This window comes from Meriones unguiculatus, chromosome 8 (assembly GCF_030254825.1).
Source record: "Meriones unguiculatus strain TT.TT164.6M chromosome 8, Bangor_MerUng_6.1, whole genome shotgun sequence".
NCBI lineage: Eukaryota > Metazoa > Chordata > Mammalia > Rodentia > Muridae > Meriones > Meriones unguiculatus.
In genome coordinates, this window is record NC_083356.1 from 11,302,586 (window position 1) to 11,324,166 (window position 21,581).

Consider the following 21,581-nt stretch of genomic DNA (forward strand, 5'->3'; position numbering starts at 1 on the left):
CATTGTCTTTTGTGAACAGTGCTCCTTTTTGTCTTAATAATTTTATTATGTACACACACAGGTGTCAAGCTAGATGTTAAAGTGTTTAATCTTGAGCTGGCTAGATGGCTCAGTGGGCAAAGGTGTTTGTCATAAAAGCCTGGCAATCTAAGTCTGACTTCCAGCAACTACATGAAGGTAGGTGAACAAAACCAATTTCACCAAATTTTCCTATGACGCCACTCCACATACTTGCACACATATACACGCAGACTTATTATTATTTTATCTAATTCCATAATTTTATTTATAGCAGACATATGTTATCTATTAACAATGAATAAATGTTGAACAACTCTATTGTCCTAAGTGAAAAAAACATCCCATCACAACACTGCCAAAAAATGTATATATTTAAGGTGCAGAAATAATATAAAATGTATCTCCCGTGTAGGGCCTCTCCTTTAAAAACAATTGTACGTTTCATCTCTTAAATTGATATTTTAGGATTAGCTGCTGTATTAATCAGAGTTCTCAAGAGAAACAAACTGATTAGGATGAAAACAGGTGAAAAGAAGGTTTACTACACTGGCTTACATTACACAGTCTGGGTACTCCAACTAGCTGTCTTCTCACCGGATGCTCAGCAGTGCTGCAATCCTGGGGGGTCCCTGGGGAGCCCCTGCTCTTCAGGTCACACTGGGAGGCCACAGCATGAACTCACAGAAAGGTGCGGACGGGCTGGATGAACAACTTATTGGTAGACAGGAAGGCAAGGGGGTAAAACACGAAAAGCTTTCCCCTCAGACCTCCTTGCCTCTCTGTCGATGTCAGAAGTTGCTGACACCTCCAGAGGCAGTCTGGAGGCACTCCAGTTAATGTAATCAAGAAAATTCCTCACAGGTGTGTCCAGACCCAATCAAGCTGTCAACAAGATTAAGCATCAGAGCCAGCAAAAGTCAATTTAGAACAATTTTGTGCATTTGGCAAAATACTTCGACAATTTTAACACCTTTTAAATGTAAGACATTTGTCATCTCTTGTCTTTTTTAATTAAATTTTTATTTTTTATATTAATTACAGTTTATTCACTTTGAACCCCAGCTGTAGCTCCCTCACTCCTTCCCTCCCAGTCCCACCCTCCCTTCCTCATCTCCTCCCATGCCCCTCTCCAAGTCCACTGATAGAGGAGGTCCTCCTCCCCTTCCACAAACCCTGAGCTGAGGCCATTAGTATCTCTTGTCTTGATAAGGCCTCATTGCGTAGGTCTTTGTCCTGTCACAGAAGAATGTAAATGCTTACCCAGTTTCTGAGTGCAAATCTTTGATAAAATATACATCTGAGACTTTTTATGTATCATGGGTTGTACATGTAAGACTATCACTGGAACTAAAACAGTAGCAATAATCTAATAGGAGAATTTTTAATACGCATTATTTAGAAATACTTTATTTCTATACGTATTAATGTCAGTAGATCTCAGTTCAATCAAATCTGTCCCCAAATGACACTGTAATTCTTTCAGACTAGCTCATGATCTGGAACAGATTTCAAAATTCTCAATACATCTCTGAGTGCCATCAGAGAAAGCACGGAAATCCTGTCCGATTTTTCTAAGTGCTGTAAAGCGAACGGTTGTTATGCTCTAACATGTTCAAATTCTTCAGCAAATTCTTGGAGGGGATATACCCAGGCGGGCAGCTATGGCATTATGGAAGCACTAGACTTTTTTTCCTAGCAGGTGGCAGTGTTGCCAAAGGTTTTATGTCTGTAAATAAGGGACCATCTCCTAGTTGAGACTACCCTACCTATTGAGAAAGCTGTTAATCCTGGGGACCATTTGCATGGCTTGAATGAATCTAGGTCTTTTCTGATAACATAGAAAGTTGTGCGTAAGTCACCAGCAAGCGTTGACCCTCTGTTTACAAAGGCAGTTTACTTGTACGGTCATGCTATGCTTAGCATTTCTTTTTCTAGACCAGGACTTCCTTCTACTTCTGTAGTGTGGTTTTGCAGGGAAAACCATCTTGTTTCTTTTTAAAATTCGGGGGCCCAGCTTGCACAAGTTTTGAAAGATACATCCAAGAGGTGAATCCTTAGGAACTGAAGAGGCATTACCATACTGGGAAAGAAAGAACATAAAGAGATACTGGAGATGGTGTTCCCTTGCCTTGTTCAAACACCTCCTTGCCTCCCAAGCACAGAAATCAGGAACTGTGCACCTGTGCAAGTTGCCTTCACTTGCAAGATCAAGCTCTGTCATGTATCCTCTCAAACTTGTCTGTGGTCTTTGCTACAGGTGTGACGGCCTTCTGAGAATGAATTTCCTTCTTGCAAGGAACTCAACGGGCTGAGTGGAAAGTCAGGAGTCCCCCCCCCCCCCACCGCGCAAGAGACAGAGCTGCCCTCCTGGCCACAGCGTAGCACAGGCCATTGATGGCCATAGGGGAATTTCTCACTCCCCCCCCGCCGTAGGACCCAACTGCTACAAGGCACAAAACAAGTCCCTCACAACAGGTGTAGCATCCTCAATCTAATACGGAAAATGAAGTGACTTTGTAATAGGTTTATAAAATCAGGCAGTATAGAATCAAATCTATGAATGGAGAATTAAATTCAAATCTTATTTTATGTCCCCTTTCTTCCATAAGACTCCCTCCTCTCTGTCCACAGAAACCACACAAGGTGACCAACACAGCCAAAAAAATATCAGGGCCAAGGAAAGACTATAGAGACTATACACCAACCAAAGACCACACATAGAGAGTACATAGACCCCCTGCTCAGATGTAGCCCATAGACAGCTCAGTCTCCATGTGGGCTCCCTAGTAAGGGAAGAAACAGTCTCTGACATGAACTAGGTTGCCCACTCCTTGATCAATTTTCCCTGGTGGGGAGACCTCCCAGCCTCCAGAGGAAGAGGATTCAGATAGGCTAGGGTCAGATGGATTAGGGAAGGGATAGGGGAAGAAGAATGAGGTAGGGTGGGACCTGGAGGAGGAGGAGGCAGGGAGCTACAACTGGGATACAAAAAAAAATTGTAAATAACAATAATAATAATGAAATCTTAAACTATAAAAAAAAATAACAAATTATGTTTTATGAGCCAGCAAAACAAATGAAGCCTGTCTGGTAGTATTTAAACCTTTGTTAATTCACTGTTTCCATGTTCACATTTGAATCCTACTTACCAACCAGCAAGCTCGGATTCAGCCTCTCATGGTTTACATTTCTCTTAGGATTGACAAAGAGAAAATCCTTGGCAAGAAGTGAAGGTGGTAGATCACAGCAACCCGGAAGTCCAAAATCTGGGTAGAAATGCACACAAGGTAGCCATCCTGACAGCTCAGTAATGTTCCTAGTAACCTAGACTCACCCAGATAGGGTCAGAGCGAGGGTTTTCTCTGTGCTCTGTATTAGATAAGGATTGACAGGGGTGACACGGAAATAAAGGAAGGCAGACAGGCATCTCCAGGAGCAAAAATATTCTTTAATCAGAGCAGCTGAAGTGCATGTGGCATGAAGGTCTGGGGTCTTATAAGACTAGAAAGGAAGCGCTTCGGGGATGGGAGGTTCCATCTGTAGGTCACTCCCTCTGAGTCTGGAAGTGGCAGGCACCAGCAGCTTTGCTCCGTGGATCTCATCGGAAGCTTCCACGGGTGCTGTCAGTCAAGTCGGCTTTCCTCTCCAGAGCTTCTTAGCCCACCTGCCGCTTGTAAGTCATTAACCAACCTCCTTTAAGGGTCAGACCTCAGTCCACACTTGAGGCATGTAGGTCGCTAACCCTTCGCTCTGTAGCCTGTCAAATTCTTCTAAAGATCAGCCCTTAATGGGTCTGTTGCTGCTACCATCAAATTTTCAGCCTCCATTAAGTTAATTATCATACACATCACCTAATAAGAAAAATAGCACATAAGCGTAATTACATTAGGACCAGAGAGTTGGCTCAGCAGGTAAACATCAAGACCTGAGTTTTAACTCTCTTGAGCCCGTGGTTTTGCTGTTGTTTTTTTGTTTTGTTGTTTTAGTTTGTTTTTTAAAGCCAGCTACAGTGACACACATTTGTAATTCTAGCACTCTTAAAACAAGATGAGCGGCAGAGGCAGGAGAGTTACTGGCAAGCTCGAGATGGCATGGAGTATAGCAGAAACAAGTGAGATTTTTGCCTCAACAAGAGGTGGAGAGAGAAAACCCACCCATTTGTCCTCTGACTACCACATGCATGCCATGTTATGCACACTCCCACACAAATACGCCCAATAATGATAAAATAAAATGAAAATAAAAATAACATTAATAAATATATACGCTTAGCAGGTAAGAGGCCATGGTCACCAAAAAATTCTTTCAAACACCAAGATTTAATTACGATTAGATGTAATTGAATTACGACACATGCTGTCCAAGTGTGTGGGTTCTCCAGGGGAACTCATACCCCTTCTAGGATCAGGGCTTTATGGCTTTAGGAAGTTTCCTGGGAAGCTTCTAATTGTTGTCTGTTATTTTAGCGTCCCTACCTCACATCTGATTGTAAGGTAATGTGCTTCTTGAAAGCAGGAATTTCTCACAAATTTTCAAAGAAGTTGGTGCACTTTCCTGTCATTTAAGTTCTAAACCAAAAGGGTGATTGGCATATTTTATTTGTGCCACAGTCCAAAGAAGAGAAGAATAGAGCCATTTATATTTGACAGATATTTTTTCCTCATCAAATATTCACAATCTCCTAACTATTGAGATTGTGAAATCTGGAATTACCCAGCCCACACTGGATTATTTTCCTCCTATTTTCCTCGGTGAGATGATAATTCATGTCTAATGTATTAGGAGCTGGAGACATTCCTCAGCTGTTAAGAGCAATGGTTGTTTTTAAAGGGGACCCATAGTCAGTAACATCAGTTCCAGGGGATCTAATGCCATCTTCTGGCATACAGGGACATTACATGCATGTGCTGACAGATGCTCACACTGGCAAAACATCCATACACATAAAGTAAAAATAAGTAAATTTTGCCTCCCGGTATCTTTTCAGTTATTACTTCCAGATACTGTGTTCTTTCTCTCATACACCTAACTAGAGAGTCACATTATTTATACCCAAATTATATTTCTTGCATAGCACTGTGGTTATTTGTGTATTTCTTTGCCTCTAACTATGCCCAAACCGGAATGTTTCAAGACACATTGAGGATAATGTTATTCTCTCTGCCAGGCATTCTGAATAACACATGGAAATATCTCTGTAATATGAATATCAATGGAAGAATTATGATAGGGATACAGAAGGTTCCAGTCCTATGTTTTGTTTGTTTGTTTGTTTGTTTGCTTGCTTTTAACAAAGAACCTGTGCGATTTTCCTTCTCTATGATCTTGTGTCACGTGGTGCAGGTTAAGTGTATTTGAAGAGGATGTACTGCAGATTGCACTAGCTGACCATGTGCACCAGGCCATGACTGCATCTAACACGACTTTCCAGCCATCTCTTCTGTTGCTTTCTTTCTTGTATTAAACATGCAAGATCCATTATGTTTCTCCCAAAAAGCATAGAACCAAGGACAGCTGAGGCACTTCCTGGGGTCTTCTGACTGCTTTGTGTCTGAACACCTCTGCCACCCAGACTCTTCCTCCAGGCATTCATTCCTGTTTTCCGCTTTTAATGATCCAGGATTTTGCATTATGTAATGAAGAACTGCTAAAGGTCCTGTCTGTTTCTGTTGTTTGGTTGGTTGGGTGGTTTTATTTATTTACTTAAGAACAAATTATTTTCACTTTATTTGGAAAATTATTATTATTATTATTTTAAGACAAAGTCTCCACCTGCAGCCAAGTACTTTATCTTGTACTTGCAACAATCCTTCCACATTGCCTCTTGAGTTCTAGGGTTACTTTATGAGCCAGCACACCCAGCTAGGATAGGTGTTTATAAACAAGGAAATTATTCACTGAAAAGGAGAGCAGGGTGATACAAGTCTGCACCTCACACGGGTTCCTGTTACCAGGTCTCTACTAGAGATGTCATTTGTTAGCTTAATTTAATTCATCTTGTTAAGATTTAAGTTTTGACCATGTGGGTATGTGGGTATGTGTCTGTATGCGAACATTAGTACAGTACCCAAGATGTCCACAGCCGTTGGATTCCCTGGAACTGGATTTAAGAGGTAGTTGTGAGCCACCCGTGTGTTTACTGGGAGCCAAACTCAGGCCACACAGAAAAGCAACAAGCATTCTTAAAAGCTGAGTCTTCCATACATCACCTAATTTAAATCTTATCACACACACACACACACACACACACACACACACACACACAAATCAGCACAATTGAATGTTGTTGGACAATTTCATTTTTTTGAAGATACCAATGTGGATAGCTCAGAATTGATAGTGTGGTCCAGATTCAGAAAGCTCAGATCATCCATTCCCGCTGAATCCAAATTCATGAAGCGACCCAGACTGTGGGGAGTGTGGGCCACAGTGTGGGATAGCTTCTAAGCACGCTCCTCAGTATAAAATGGAAACCCCAGTTTTTAAAATGCCTTTGTTGTTCAGACGTCCTTGTAATTAATGCTGCAAATTACACCTTTCAAGTCACTGCTTTAAAATTTAAATCAAATGGAGGTCATATTGGGATCTGCAGAGCATAGAGGCAGAATTTTAAAACCTCCCTGAAGTGCCTTCATATTCTAACACCACAATAAAAGCAGACAGCTATGAAGAAATGGAACTTATTTGAATCTTCATACAAACAAACTGAAATGTCTTTTTCAAAGGAACCAGAAAAAAAAAAAAAAAACCTGAACCCTGAGCATAAAGAAGCTATCTGATGCTCTTCCAAAGCCTTTTTGTGCTTTACTGCCAGATGCAGTGACCATGTTCTTACTCATACAGTTCCTTGCAAAGGAGAATCTTAAAATCATTACAAAAAATAGGGTGCGTTGGCTTTCCCTAGAAATGCTGCTGGAGAGCTAAGTGAGTGGGGCTGGAGAGGAAGTAAGTTTGCCTTTTATCACAGTCGTTGAAAGTTTTTGTGACTTCACTGTGTGTGTTACCCACCTCTCTCTGCTTTTGGACATATTGAAAGATACTTGCGATAGAAACTTTACAGCATGTAAAAATAAATACAGGCCTGTATCCATGACAGAAAAAAAATGTTTAAAAGACATCTGAAAAGTCAAAGAAGCAAAACAAATGCAAAGAAACACAATCTAGAAGAAATGTTTCAAAGGGAATCAAGGGCAGTGCTGTAGAACAAAGGTTTGAGCTGCCTCCTGAGGTCCTGTGTGGAAGCTAGCCCTCCATGTGGGGATATTTGTGAAATGGCTGTTTATGATCAACCAGGAACGTGCTGGGAAGGAGACAGCAGAGCCAGTAGCTCCCTGAGGGGATTTGGTGTGTTATTTGAGGTCGTAGACCTTTTGGAGAAAGTGGAAAGGGAACGTAGCTATTGTGGCTGGAACAGGAAGGAAAGAATGAGAGCAATGATAATAGTATGATAAAGAGATGGTGAAAATGGAAAAGAAGCCTAGTACAGCAACGTTGGGGGAAGGGCCTGACGGGGTGGTCATACTGGTGTAAGAGGCGAGCTCGGTGTGGGAACTGTCTAAGACTCGGAGGAAGAATTGCAGAATAGAGTCTCTGGAATGTATCAGGTCTTGTGGAATCCTGAGGGAATAAGAGATGAGAGTTTAACATGTAGAAGGAGGCAGGGCCTAGAGCTCCTTCAAGGTTGGCCTCATAGGGCAAATGTGAGAAGTGGTAAGCTCTAGAGCTTCTAAGGGCAGAGTCTGATACTAGTTTATTCTGTTATTTGAGACCCTATGGCAGGCCCTTGAAAGTCTCAGAACTTTGTGGGTTATGCCTCCAGGGTAACTGTAGAGGCCTGCCAACCGGGAGTGTCACAGCCTTAGTGCAGAGGCAAGGTGGCCAGTTCTGTGCCACCAAGCCTAACGACCTGTACACAAGGCATCTTGACACTTAGGAGAGCTGCCACAATGCCTTGAAACTCCAAGTGCCTTCACTCTTGGACACAGAGAGAACCAGGTTCCTGTAAGATCAGCAAGAGCTAATGGTAGGTCCAGGAAAGTGCCTGTGTTGGGAGGTCAGATGCAGTGTTATGTCAAAAGTCAAATGGAACAGCTCTTCCCCTGGTCCCCTCATGGACTCATAGAAGGGCTTAGCTATGATAAACTGACAAACTGAGATGCTGAGAAACCCTTCCATGCCCAAGAAGGACCTCTGCAGCCAGGTCTCCATAATTAAAATGAGATCCCCGCAGTAGCCAGAATGGCTCCTTGTGCTTACGGTTGGTATGAATCACAGGAACGGATCCTGCTATAGGGAGATTTCGGCTTTGAAGGAGAGACTTGAAATCCACATGGGGCCAGTTCTTTGAAGTGTTAGAACAGAGCTTTGATCTGAAGCGGGTTTCTCTGAGCTACTGATAAATAAATTATCCATATACTGAAGGAGGATGCTCTGGTATGTGGGGATGGAGGGAGAAGGTCTTTGTCAGGGGCCTATTCAAAAGAGACGAGTTTTATAATGGTGTACCGTGACCTGGACTTACTGTCTGCGCTGTCTTCTAGGGGGCTTTGCTCTTCTCGGACACGCTATATTTTTAATATTTTCCCCACTTGTAAGTTTGTGTTCAGTGCTCACTGAAGGCTTCTCACACTAACGCATGTCCCCCTGAGGTAGAAATTCTCAGGATGGAGGTAGAGACATGAAGATATGCATAAATACCCACATCTAGATACACAGCCGTGTCTGTTGCTCCGTCTGCTGTGTCTTGTCCTAACTTCACACCACCACAGGCACTTTCTTTTGTGCCCCTCTGTTGGTGTGTGGGCATTTCTTCTTGCACACCCTTTCATTGAGTTCGTTGTACTTTTGCTTTGGAAAAAAAAAATGCAGCCCATCGCAAAGCCATCCAAGAACTGGCCTTTGCTGGCCTCGCTGGCCTGATCAGCAACCATCACATCTCTAACACCTGTCAGCAGCCATTTCAAGCTTTGCTGTTTCTGCGTGATGCCAAGTTTATACACACTTGATGTTCCCTCTTACAGAATGGCCTTCCAAGCTTCACATGGGTCTAGAGCAGTAGGTCTCAGCCTTCCTAATGCTGTGACCTTTTAATAGAGTTCCTCATGCTGTGGGGACCCAGCCATAAAGTTATTTTCATACCTGTAACTTTGCTTCATACCTGTGACAGTGCCATTTGACCCATAAGCGGCTAGCGACCCACAGGTTGAAAACTGCTGGTCTAGGGCCTTCTTGCTGTCAGCTCTCACTTCTCCTCAGGAAAGTCTGTGCAGTCTACAAGTCTCAGTGCACAGTAAAAATGCAGAGTCCTCTAAAGTTAGTTAGAATGTCAAAAAAAAAAAAAAGAAAGGAAACTCCATTTCATTCTTCTAAGCACAAGGGTCTATGGAACAACATCTTACATCTATTAAGCTGGCCCTGCCTCCCTGACCAGCTAACGGTACCCTGCCTGTTAGGCTTTCTCTATCATATTACAAACTCCAGAATACAAACTCTAGGCAAATGGGACTCCTATAGTGTTTACTGCAATAGTGTGGGAATGATGTTGGATCAGCTTTAAAGATAAGTCCAATATTTTCACTATTGAAATTTACTTTGAGGACAAAAACATTCTAGAATGACTTGCATTCTAGTCCAGAAGTCCAGAAAATTCTAAGCAGCAGTAAGTGCATGCATATTTAATTAAAAAACCCCCACACATTCAAAATTATTAATGTTTAGATTAGAAGCAAAGAAAATATTCTTCCTGTTAGATATTTAAAGGTAGATTGATATTTGAAGGCCAAAACTGGACTTAAATTATTTTTATCTTTGCTTGATCTGTCATATTAATTTGTATAAATATTTGATGATGTTGCTTACATGAAAAGAGCAATTGTTATTGTGTAGATTCTCATGAACATAAAGGTAGACTTTAGCTGGTAGCTGTGAAGAATGATTTTTATTTTATTTCATTACGGGGTAGAGCTTATAACTAAGCTTATGGATGTCACGGGTTTTCTTACCTTGAAAATGCTGGTGATATTGAACTTGGTCACTGAAGTGCCCTAAAGATGCCAAATGTCACCACACCCTTCTTTCAACGATGGGCCAGCCAGGAATGATTTTTCTAAAGTCCCATATATCAGAAGAAATGTGTTTAAATTCTCGATTTTAGGGGGCTTTTGTGTATTTAGGTCAATTCAAAATGAAAGTATTTTTGACATAATCATGAGTGCATACATTTCCCATAAGCAAAACTTTAGTTTAAGTAATTTATTATTTGTTTGATTTAAGGTATATTTTTTAAATTTCAGTTACATTAATCAATTGAGACTCCACTAGAGAAAACTAATTTTTGTTTTGCAAGCAGGTATTAAATATAATGGAAGATTTGGTTTCTTTAACAACTCTGTTATGTTATGTAAATGTTTTGTTTTAATCCCAAGTGTAAGGTTTTAGTTGGGCTGTAGTTTGTCCACTGCTGTTAATTGTCTCCCGCAGGGTATAGCTTTTGCCAGCTGGTAAAGGCCTTCTATGTGCTGCACAGCGAGGGATGTGGTTTAGGGCTCTGAGAATATAATATGAGAGCCCAGAGAACGGGAGGGTGTGGTGTTCTGTCTTCATGTGTGGCATGTAGCAATTTAGAGAGACCACAGACAGATGGTGTAGCAGTTTAGAGCAGACAGACAGATAGAAATGCTTTGGGGCACAGCAGCTTGGAGAAGACTACTGGCTGAATTTGCGGTTGACAGAGTTTGATATATGCCCCAAAGACCCATCGACCCTGAACAACCAGGAGAAGTAAAAGGTCTGCACCTCCTCTCTTCACTAACCTTCTGTCTCCTACATAGTGTTGGGAGGTTGGAAGGGAGGGAGAGGCCTAAACACCCAAATAAAGGAGAGTTTTAAAAACAAGCACCACAAGATAACGTACTGATTAGGGGTGTGAATCCATGTCCACTTCTCCCTCTTAGTGCCAGAACCTAGTCCTGCTTGAACATGTTGAAGCCCTATGTGTGCCATCACAGTCTGTGACTTTCTACGCACATCAATCCTGTTGTGTCTGGTTGACAACGATTCTTGGAGTCATCCATCACCTCTTGCTCCTATAATCTTTCTATAACTTCCACATAGCTTCTTTAGCTCTCAGGGAAGGGGTTTTGTTGCAGGATATTTGATCACATTGTGAACCCCAAGATTGGGTAGTGGAAAAACCCATTTCTAGTTGTGGTGTGGCTTAGCCCTAGCACACACCTTTAATCCAAAAACTTTTTGTTTATTATATACAGGTAGTTGAAGTGTGGCTCAGCCCCAGCACATACCTTTTATAAAAGAGCTTTTGGTAGACAGGATTAAATAAAGTCAACTATAGGTCAAGAGGCCAATTGATAGGGAATGAACATAGGAAAAGAGCAGAGAGAGTGATAGAAAGTTCAGAGGATGGACAGAGAGATGCACAGGAAGTAGAAATGAGGGACATTCAATTTGAAGGGTTTTTAAGATATCGTGGGATTTTGGCTAAGTAGGAAGGTCAGCTAGGTGCTTTCTCTGCCAGTCTGAGCTAGCCAGCTTTCACCCCAGAATTTGACTCCTAAGTCTTTATTGGTAAAATAGAATGTTTGAGATTTTGTTTAAAAACAACAGGATTTGGTGAAGACATTACACTTAAGATTGAGTGCTCCAAAGTTTATCACTGCACATTTTCCAGTTGTGTGTCAACTCCCATCTATTACAAGAAGCTTCTCTGAATGAGATGACTGAATGACACAGTGGTCTCAGGCACTGATCTGTGAGTACAGCAGAATGTCATTATGAGTCATTTTATTGCTGTGTTCCTTTAGCAGAACAATAGTATTTGGTTTTCTGCTAGGACGGGTCAGACTCAGGTACTTGACATGCAAAGTTTCCTCCAATACCAAGAACACTAGTCAGTAGAGTTGAAGGGTTCAGTCAGGCACCGACATTGGCTTTACCTTGTTCAGTAAGATATTCAAGTTATGTCTTTAGTAATAGAGCCTTGTAGAGAGTAAGCCACACTTCACCCACAGTCAGGAGGCAGAGATAGATGCCACTACGCTGTGATCTTTATTTTATTCAGTTCAAGTCTCCAGCCTGCGGGATGGTGCCATGCATAACTAGAGTAGGCCTTTCTTCCTTAGCTAAAATCTTTCTGGAAATATTCTCTTAGAGCACAACCAGAAGTACATTTCCAGGGCAACTCTACATCCCAGTCACGCTGACAATGAAGATTAACCATTATAGGTAGATTTTGATAGAGCTGTTATACTATTTAGAGAAGCTGAGGTGAGTCGTCTCAGTTTGTTTCACTGTGAAGAGTCCGTGAGGTGTTTCAGAAGGTTCTACGAATCAGGAAGAAAAAAAAGGTGATTGCAATTAAAATGTTTAACAATGACTCTCCTGTATTTAACCTTTTGTAAAGTGAGGCAGGGATGTGACCATGCCTTAGAGTTGATGGCTTCATGATACTGACTTTCTATCTGCTCATCACTTAGAAAATTCCTTATTAGAAACTAATGGTGCTATTTATATTTGAAATTATCTCTGAGAGTTTCTAGACATATTTTCAAGCATTTAAGTAACTTCTGGGAGGTAGTTTTTTAATTCTTTACCAATGTGACTACATCAAGAAAATTATTATGTAGCTTCATGTTTTAATCCATTATTAGAAACTGCCAAGCAAGTACCCTGTTATTGCATTGAAATGAGTGTTCTCCTTGTAGTACATCAGCCACCTCAAATGAATTTTCTAGTTTTCGAAATCATTATGTGATATTTCCAGCTCACATAAGCATCCTTTCTGTTCTAATTATGGACTTGAGTTTAGGATCAAAATTGATCCTGAGTCAGCAGAGTGTGTGGAGGCCAGAGGCCTCGGTCTGCTGACAGGCTCTCATTTTATTCCTCACACTCCAAGAAGCATTTTGCTCGACTCACTTTAACTAATGACGTCAATGCATTATTTCCTGTTGATGTAGAAAGGATGCTAACTTGAGAGATGAGACAGTTTTCATCCCATTCCTGTTTTCATTTGAATTCTGCAAAAGAAAAGCACTCGGGAAAGAGGTCTGCAGGCATACCTGAACCAGAGGGATCATTATGTTGACAGAAAAAGGCGCAGAGCGGGGTTCAAATGTGCCTGCTGTGTAATTTGGAAACATCACTATATTTCTTTAAAAAAAAACTGTCTTAGACACAAAAGGAAAGCCATAGTGCTATAGCTTTGAATTATTATAGGTAAATAAGTTCACATATATTAGACTTTTTAATATAACTCATCTGTAGAAATATCAGCCAATTCCATCAAGTAAAGATTCATTTCAATCACAGATATTTCTGTTGGGAACAGCTTTACTGAGGAAGCCATAAAGCACACTTGAAAAAAAGCAGCTGTAGAATGGAATTAAAAACAGAATTTTAAAACTCCCAAACTATTCCATTGTTTGTGTCAAGTCATCCTACAGTGATAAATTAGCCTGCATTCATCCCAAACACCTGCAGAGAGAGAGATGAGCTAGGGGGTCCCATGCAGGCCCTGTTTGCATTAGAAGGAAACAGAACCAGATGCTGCTGAGAATTGATATCCTGAAGATTCAAGATAATGAAGATGTTACAAATAAAGCTGCTATGAACATAGCAGAGGAAATGTCCTTGTTAAATGGTGGGGCATCTTTTGGGTATATGCCCAGGAGTGGTATAGCTAGATCTTGAGATAGCACTGTCCCCAATTTTCTGAGAAAGTACCAGACTGATTTCCAAAGTGGTTGTACAAGTTTACATTCCCACCAGCAATGGAGGAGGGTTCCTCTTTCTCCACACCCTCTGCAGCATGTGTTTGTCACTTGAGTTTTTGGTGTTAGTCATTCTGATTGGTGTAAAATGAAATCTCAGAGTTGTTTTGATTTGCATTTCCCTGATGACTAAGGATGTTGAGCATTTCTTTAAATGTTTCTCCACCATTAAATAGTTCTCTGTTGAGAATTCTCTGTTTAGCTCTGTATCCCATTTTTAACTGGATTATTTGGTTTTTGGTGTCTAATTTCTTGAGTTCTTTATATATTCTGGATATTAGCTTTCAGCCAGATGTAGGGTTTGTGAAGATCTTTTCCTAATCTGTAGGCTATCATTTGGTTCTGTTGACACTGTCCTTTGCTTTACAGAAGCTTCTCAGTTTCATAAAGTCCCATTTATTGATTGTTGATCTTAGAGCCTGTGCTGTTGGTGTTCTCTTCAGGTAGTTGTCTCCTGTGCCAATAAGCTCAAGGTCAAGGTTCTTCCCCACTTTTTCTTCTAACAGATTTAGTGTGTTTGGTTTTATGTTGAGGTCTAGACGTCCCTAGAGGGAGGAATTGATACAGAAAGTGTGGCACATTTACATAATGGAATACTTCTCAGCTATTAAAAACAAGAAAATCATGAAATTTGCAGGCAAATGGATGGAACTAGAAAAGGTCATCCTAAGTGAGGTAACCCAGAAGCAGAAAGACATGCCTGGTATATACTCACTTATAAGTGTATATTAGCCATATAATATAGGATAAGAATACTAAAATCTACAAACCTAAAGAAGCTAAAGAACAAGGAAGACCAGAGGGAGGATGCTTAAGTCTCAGTCCTGCTGAGACTTGATAAGCTAGGGGCAGATGGCAGAAGAGGAGAACTCCCCCTTTCAGTGGACTATGGGAAGGGGATGGGGGGAAGAGGAAAAGGGGCAGGGCTGGGAGGAGTTGAGGGAGGGAGCTACAATCAGGATATGCAATGAATAAATTGTAAAAAATTTAAAAATCCTAAAAAGATAATGCAGATGAACTGTGCAAAGCTTACAGGGTGGAAGGACACCACTCCTTATGCTGCCAAGACCATTTCAGTTAACCAAGAATGAATTGCTATCTGCTCGGATGCTTACAGTACAGCAGAGGAAAGTGGCCCCAGACTGACTTAGTGGGAACTCATGAAGCTATCTTAATTTACCTGAAAAACATCTAAGCTATGTGTGCAAAGTGGCCTGCGAAGCGTAAGGAAGGAAGATGGAAGGCAACAGACATTGTATCCTTAGTGGAGATAACTATTATTACTAAATAATAATGGTCATAAAATTCCCAAATAGCCCAGAGTAGTGACAGCTGCATTAAGAGCATGAGGCTTGTGGAAAACCGTCAGGTTGCTGAACTGGATATGGAGAGAGATGGTGTACATTGACACTCTGAGTCTCCTGTTACAGCACACCATGTGGGGGCCATTCAAACTCTGCTCCAGAGAAACAATACTGGCCCTTATAAAGTGAGTTGTTTCACTTATTTTTGTGTTGTTTTGGCTTTAAATGATTTGAATTCTTAAACTATTATTGACTGTCAATGAATTGTTGAATCAGTGACAACTAATATATTTGACTCTAAATTCACTGTCTTCATTTGTTTATTCATTCTTTTTTGTTTGTTTATTTTGCCTAATAAATGTATGAGGCCAAGCATCATATATTGTCCAAGATATCAGAACAGCAATGAGTGGCAAACACCGTGGCTGCAGCAAAACCTCATTAAGGAGTATCTAGAGGGGCTCAGGCAAACTCAAATCACCAAAGCTCCCAGAAAACATGTATACATCAGTTTAGGTTTAATTTTGAGCTTAAGGATACGATAATGAAGCTGGTAAAGAATTCGACATACCACTGTTATCAGGAAAGTAGACTAGCCCAGAAGCCAGATCCAGGGCGTAGTAATGTGCACCTTTGTCTCAGCTAGAGAATGGGATGCCTTCCAGCAAGAAATTCTCTCAAGTCCCAGGAGCTGGCAGAGATGGTGCATTAGAGCCCCTTGGCCCCTGTGCTGGGGCCAGCAGAGGGCAGTGCTGCAGAAGACTGGCTTGGATTAAACCTGTGCTCTGGGATTCTAAGCAAGCCAGTCAAACCCCTGGGACCTGGTTTTCATTGTAAAGTGATGGTTCCAGATGTAGTGTTCTAATTTATCTATCTCTGATGCAGATTGCTGGCCTTATTTGATGACCACTATCTAATTAAACCTACTGTATCTCACATGACTCATAGATCTCATAATGTCTAAGTGAACATGAGGTTGTTATTTGAGAGAAGACCCAGGGGATTTAACTCAGGCTTCTATGTATAGGCGGCATCACAGAGATAAATCTTCAGCCCCACAGTTTTTCAAATTAAATCTGTACCCACCTCGATTGAAATTGGTCAGGACTTCTTTTCACTTTCTTTGTATGGTTGGCTGATCATGGCTAGAAATGAAAAGAGAGGGCAATTAAAGAAAGAGAACCAGAAGCTGACATAAAGAAGTAGGTTGATTTTCCCAAGTAGCAATGGATTCGGACTGATTCTCAAAGACACTCCAGAACATATGAGTAATGAGGTACAACAAAACGGGGGTAATTAGGATGCCTCCAAGGAGTCAGCGTGGGAAAGGCATCTCACTGCCTTAATGCTACTTCAGGGGTAGAAGTTTTTGACAACTGTCATACCCACCCCGGAGCTTTTAGAGAGTCAAAGTTGCGGTGAGTTATATGATAATAAGTTATAGGATAACCCATGTCTATAACGTTGTACCTGATCCTGAGGAGCATAGATTACCTTCCTGAGAAGGACCATGACTCTGTGAAACTCCCTAATCTGGTTGGAGCAGAGGCTCTGGGTCCTGGGTAGTAGGAACTGTTTGAAATCATCTCTGTATCAAAAGGAGGAGTTTAAGCCTGAAGACCCCGTATTCTGAAAGAAACAAACTATGTTAAAATGTAAGTTCTAAGCAGAAGTAACACAAGCATTCTGGGGTTGCTGTAACCAGTGACCCTAGAAAGGTTATATGACAGTTATATATTGAGCATGTAGCAAAATACTTTAAAAAGGAATCCAGTGATGAAATAGAATTAAACAGCTTGAAGTTGCAATCATGGGCACCACTTGTGCAAAAAGACAATGAAGACAATAAGACACAAAGTGGTTATAGCCACTAATAGATTGTGAATAGGTCTTTTTTTCTGTCTTTAAGCATTAAAGCAACCTTTTTCTTCACACCTTGTCCTAAAGGACTTGGTTTTCTCCTTCTTGGTAACTGATTAAATGGAAGAATATGGAGGTAGTATGAACCTCCTGAACATTGTTATATGATGAGGTTGATATGATGAGTAACTTGACCTCACTCTCTGCCTTACCAAATGGAACCAGAATTATTGTACCAATTATCATTAAATCTTCCTTGGTATTAGATACTGTTCCCATTTGACCTCCTATATTTTGTACATTTATTTTTTTATATTTATAGTGTAGGAACTACGAATATAAATCACTGATAGTATAATTTTTATATAAAGCAAAATTAAATGGGGGAGGGAGAGATTTTAGCTCCAATTCTCTATCTAATCTTACCCATGTCATTGATTTAATTGCTTAGGAATTCTAAAGCTGTTCTTTTTACTAGAAAGGAAAGTGGTTAAGAAAGGACGGTCGTTTTTGCTCCAGTTTGTCTTTATGCAACAATCCTCTGTAAGAAAAATATAAAGCAAAGTACAAGGCGGACAGATGAGGCAATAGGAAATCCCTATGCTTTCCCTAACATGGCAGGCTTGTCAAGAGGGAGGGGCTCATACTCTGGACTCATCTGTAGCCCTGTGATCAGAGCGCAAAAGCTGCACAGCTGACGTTGACATAAGGGATTCTGGTTTTTGTTTGTTTGTTTGTTTTAGGTATTTACTTCTGTTTTTATTTACATATTAGGATACTAAATAGTGACTAGAGTTAATGTGAAGTAATGAGTCCCTTCTGTAGCAGTGACTTTTCCTAGTTTCTTTGATAGGATACTCAAAAGTTAGGATTGCTTCTGAAAACTACCGGAGGCTGGAGAGAGGCTTGTGTGGTCACAAGCTGTCTTAGTTACTTTTTTTGACTCTGTGTCAAAGCACCATGACCAAAACAACTTACCAAAAAACAAACAAACAAAAACATTTATTAGTATCGGGCTTACAGTTCCAGAGGGTGAGTCCATTACCATATGGTGGGAAGGCATGGAAGCGGGTGGACAGCCACCGCGCTGGAGCAGTAGCTGAGAGCTCACAGGCACGAAGCAGAGAGAAAGAGAGAGACATTGGGAAATGGTGTGGGCTTTTGAAGCTTCAAAGCCCACCACCGTGACACACCTCCTCTAACAAGACCAAACCTCCTAATCCTTTCCAGACAGACTAACCCACTAAGGACATGAAGCTGTTCTCCTTCAAACTACCATGAGAGTTCTTGCTCCAGGTTAGGTTCTAATCACCTACATTAGGAGGCTCAGGTCTGCCTGTAATTCCAGATCTGGGTGGGGTGAAGGGAGGCTACAACACCATCTTCTGTGCTCTACAGACACTGATGGCATCAGAGTTCACACAACCACTGACAAACACATACATAAATACACATAACTAAAAATAAAATAAATCTCAAAGATACGTGTATTATCACTATCCTTTGATTGCTTGGCATTTTGCTTATTTTTTTTTCCTCAGGTAAGAATGATGTCCTTTCCTGGGAGACACTCTGTGCTCTCCTAGGCCCAACCCATCACCACTTTCAAAGTCTGTGTCCTCTTATCAGATATTCCCACAGGTAAAAGAACTTCCACCGCTACATCCTCCAATTTTGAGGGTTTGGCTCGGTGATCTTTTATCTAGATATCACAGCCCTAAGGCAGGAATAGATAAAGCAGGCTTTGTCCACGGTGTACACTAGTCAGTCAGCAAAGAAAGTAAGTGTAGGCAGTCTAGCAGATCAGCAGGCATGGCACACAGGCCTCAGCAAGTCAGCTTAGCAGAGAACAGCTTGGCCAGACCTAGATGACCAGAAACAAAACTAGAAAATCACTTCATCCCTTAGTGGATGCGCTCCTTTCATTTTCCAAAGTGGGATTCAGGAACTTTTCCTCTTTGGGGAAGGGAGCAAAATTCTATTGCTTTCATTAACTGAAAATGTGAAGTTAATGCTTTTTAAATATGTGCTGATTGTTTTCTGTCTCCTTCACACACATGATACACATGTACAGCAGCACATGATAAAGTTACATATATTTGTTGTGGTGAGTAGAAGAACGGTGGAGGAAGTTTGTCCTGTCTAGGGGACAAGAGTGTGGTCTCATGGGTAACTGTCACCAACACAGCTGTGTATTTGCACTTCTTAGTTCCTCTCCTGATTTCTTTGGTTTAAACTGTCTAATCCAATGGGGGAGACAATTGTTCCACCTTCAGAGAGAGTTATTAATTTGTGACTGTGGTATTGGAGGCACGTGGGCTCTGACTGGAGCTGGGAATGATCCCTGAGTTATTTGGGCCTTATCAGGCTTCAGTCTGCTCCTTCTGCTGCTGAATATTCATTCTCACATGGCCAGAATGAGGTGTTCCTTTTCCTTAATCATTCCATCTAATTTTCTTACAAAATAGCGAGCTTCATGATGACATTTTCCTGTGTGAGTATGTTATCGTACAGGGCTCCTCATCACCTTTGTGTCCTCTTCCTGACAGGCCTGTGCCGATTGTCCCCCACAGTCCCTCTGTGCAACTTATCTATTCTGATTTTGCTCCAGGAGGCATGGGCACGAGCCTCGGCTCAGCAAAACTAACACTCTGCCCATGGCTGCCTGCCTGTCCTTTTTAAGAGCATCCAGCGCTGCCCACAGTGGCCAGGGCTGGACTGCAGAGCAGGGGCACGCCACCCTGCGGTGTTGAATTCACATCTTGGTTCTGCAGTCAAAATGTCTAGTGTCTGCGCTGCGAAGGTCAAGAGTGATATCACAGCCCTTGCCATCAGCTGTCTGCGTGGTGCTGAGTGTGTGTCCACCTGGTCAGTGTCTCGGAGCTTTCCTGACATCCACTCGAGGATGACAAGGAGTGACATGTCTCTCCCCCCTCTGCAGCCTGATGGGAAAAGCTGTGCTGATGAGCACATAGTCCCCCTTAAAATATAGACTTTGGGCAAAGCACTGTAGTGAGAAAAATAGCGAACAGAGGTTTTCAGGATATGTTCATTATTTGTGAGCACCCCCCAGCACACACACATACACACAGGCTTGTCTACCTGAAGCCTTTTTCTGTTTTGTTTTCTGTTTGTTTTTTCTTCTCTCCCTTGGTTTCATTTTCTTCTTTATTATTTTCTTACAGGTAGAGTAACTCAAAAGATGTTGTCTCTGATGGAAAGTTAATTGATTTGGGGATTTTATCAGATTTCAACTGCCGCTTTCTGCTCATAAGCCTGCAAATGTACACGTGTGTGTGTGTGTGTGTGTGTGTGTGTGTGTGTGTGTGTGTGTGTGTGACATCTCTATCAATTCGTGCTTTTATTCCTGTGTTTTCCTTCAAGCCCTCTGCATGTCAAACACTCCAAATAGATTCATGCTACCATCCCACACAAAACTCAAATTTAAATTATCAAGAACCAACATAAGACCATACATCATGAATCTGACAGTGGAAAATAGGCTTTAAACCACTAGCAGAGATTTTTTTTTCCTAAATGGGATGCCTGTAGCACAGACACTAAGAACAGCAGTTAATAAGTGGGATCTCATGAAACTCAAAAGCTTCTGTGTGATAAAGGACACTGGCATTCAGGCAAGGTGGCAGCCTGCTGAATGGTAAGAGATCTTTACTAATTACACAGCTGATAGATGGTTAGTGTATAAAATGTGTAAAGAACAAAACACCAAACATCAAGAAAACAAACAATCCAATTACAAATAGGGCACAGGAAAAAGCAAAGTTTTAAAAAGATGAAATGGAAGTCATTGAGAAACACTTAAAGAGATGCTCAATAGCCTTAGAGATCAGGGAAATGCAAATTAAGACTACATTGTGACTTCACCTTACCCCAGTCAGAAGGTCAAGATAAAAAAAAAAAAATGACAACTCATGCTGACTAAGATGCAGTGAAGGGGCCATTTATTCATTGCTGGTGGGAGTGCAAACGTGTACAGCCACTTTGGAAATCTGTGTGGCAGTTCCTCAGGAAGCTGGGAATTTGATGTACCTCAAGATCCAGCTATATCACTGTGGGGTACATGCCCAACAGACTCCAGAAGCATAGTGTATTTACACAATAGAATATTGTATAATATCCTACTCTTTGAAAAAAATGAAATTATGAAATTCACAGTTAAATGGAGGAAACTAGAAAAAAAATCAATCTAATTGAGGTAATCCAGATCTCAAACCTCAATTATTGTATGTTTTCTTTTGTATAGAGATCCTAGCTTTAAGTCTTTGATATGCATGCTGTAATAGGAAAAGCCAGCCACCGAGGTTAGGTACCCAGTAAGGGACTGGGTGGAGGGAGGCTCTTCCAAGGAGAGGCAAATGGAATATATTCTAGAGTAGGAGGATTAAATAGGGAGGGGAATGGGAGAGAAGGGTGAAAGAGGAAGTGTGGGGAGGCACGAGTGACAGGAAAGACCTTATGAAAAACTAGAGCCAGCTGGAAGCTTCGCCCCTACTGGCTGGCATTCATGGTTCTGGAAGGAACTCTGTACACTACAAGAAGTGTCACAGCTGCAGCAGTGACCTGCCTATTATACTGGTGCAACAATGGC

General features: G+C 41.3%; 1 protein-coding gene across 2 annotated transcripts in view; it reads left to right on the plus strand.

The window, feature by feature from the left end:
• Slc2a13 (solute carrier family 2 member 13) overlaps positions 1-21,581 on the plus strand; it is a 265,113-nt gene that overhangs the window by 227,677 nt on the left and 15,855 nt on the right. The gene's annotated exons all lie outside the window — the stretch shown is intronic.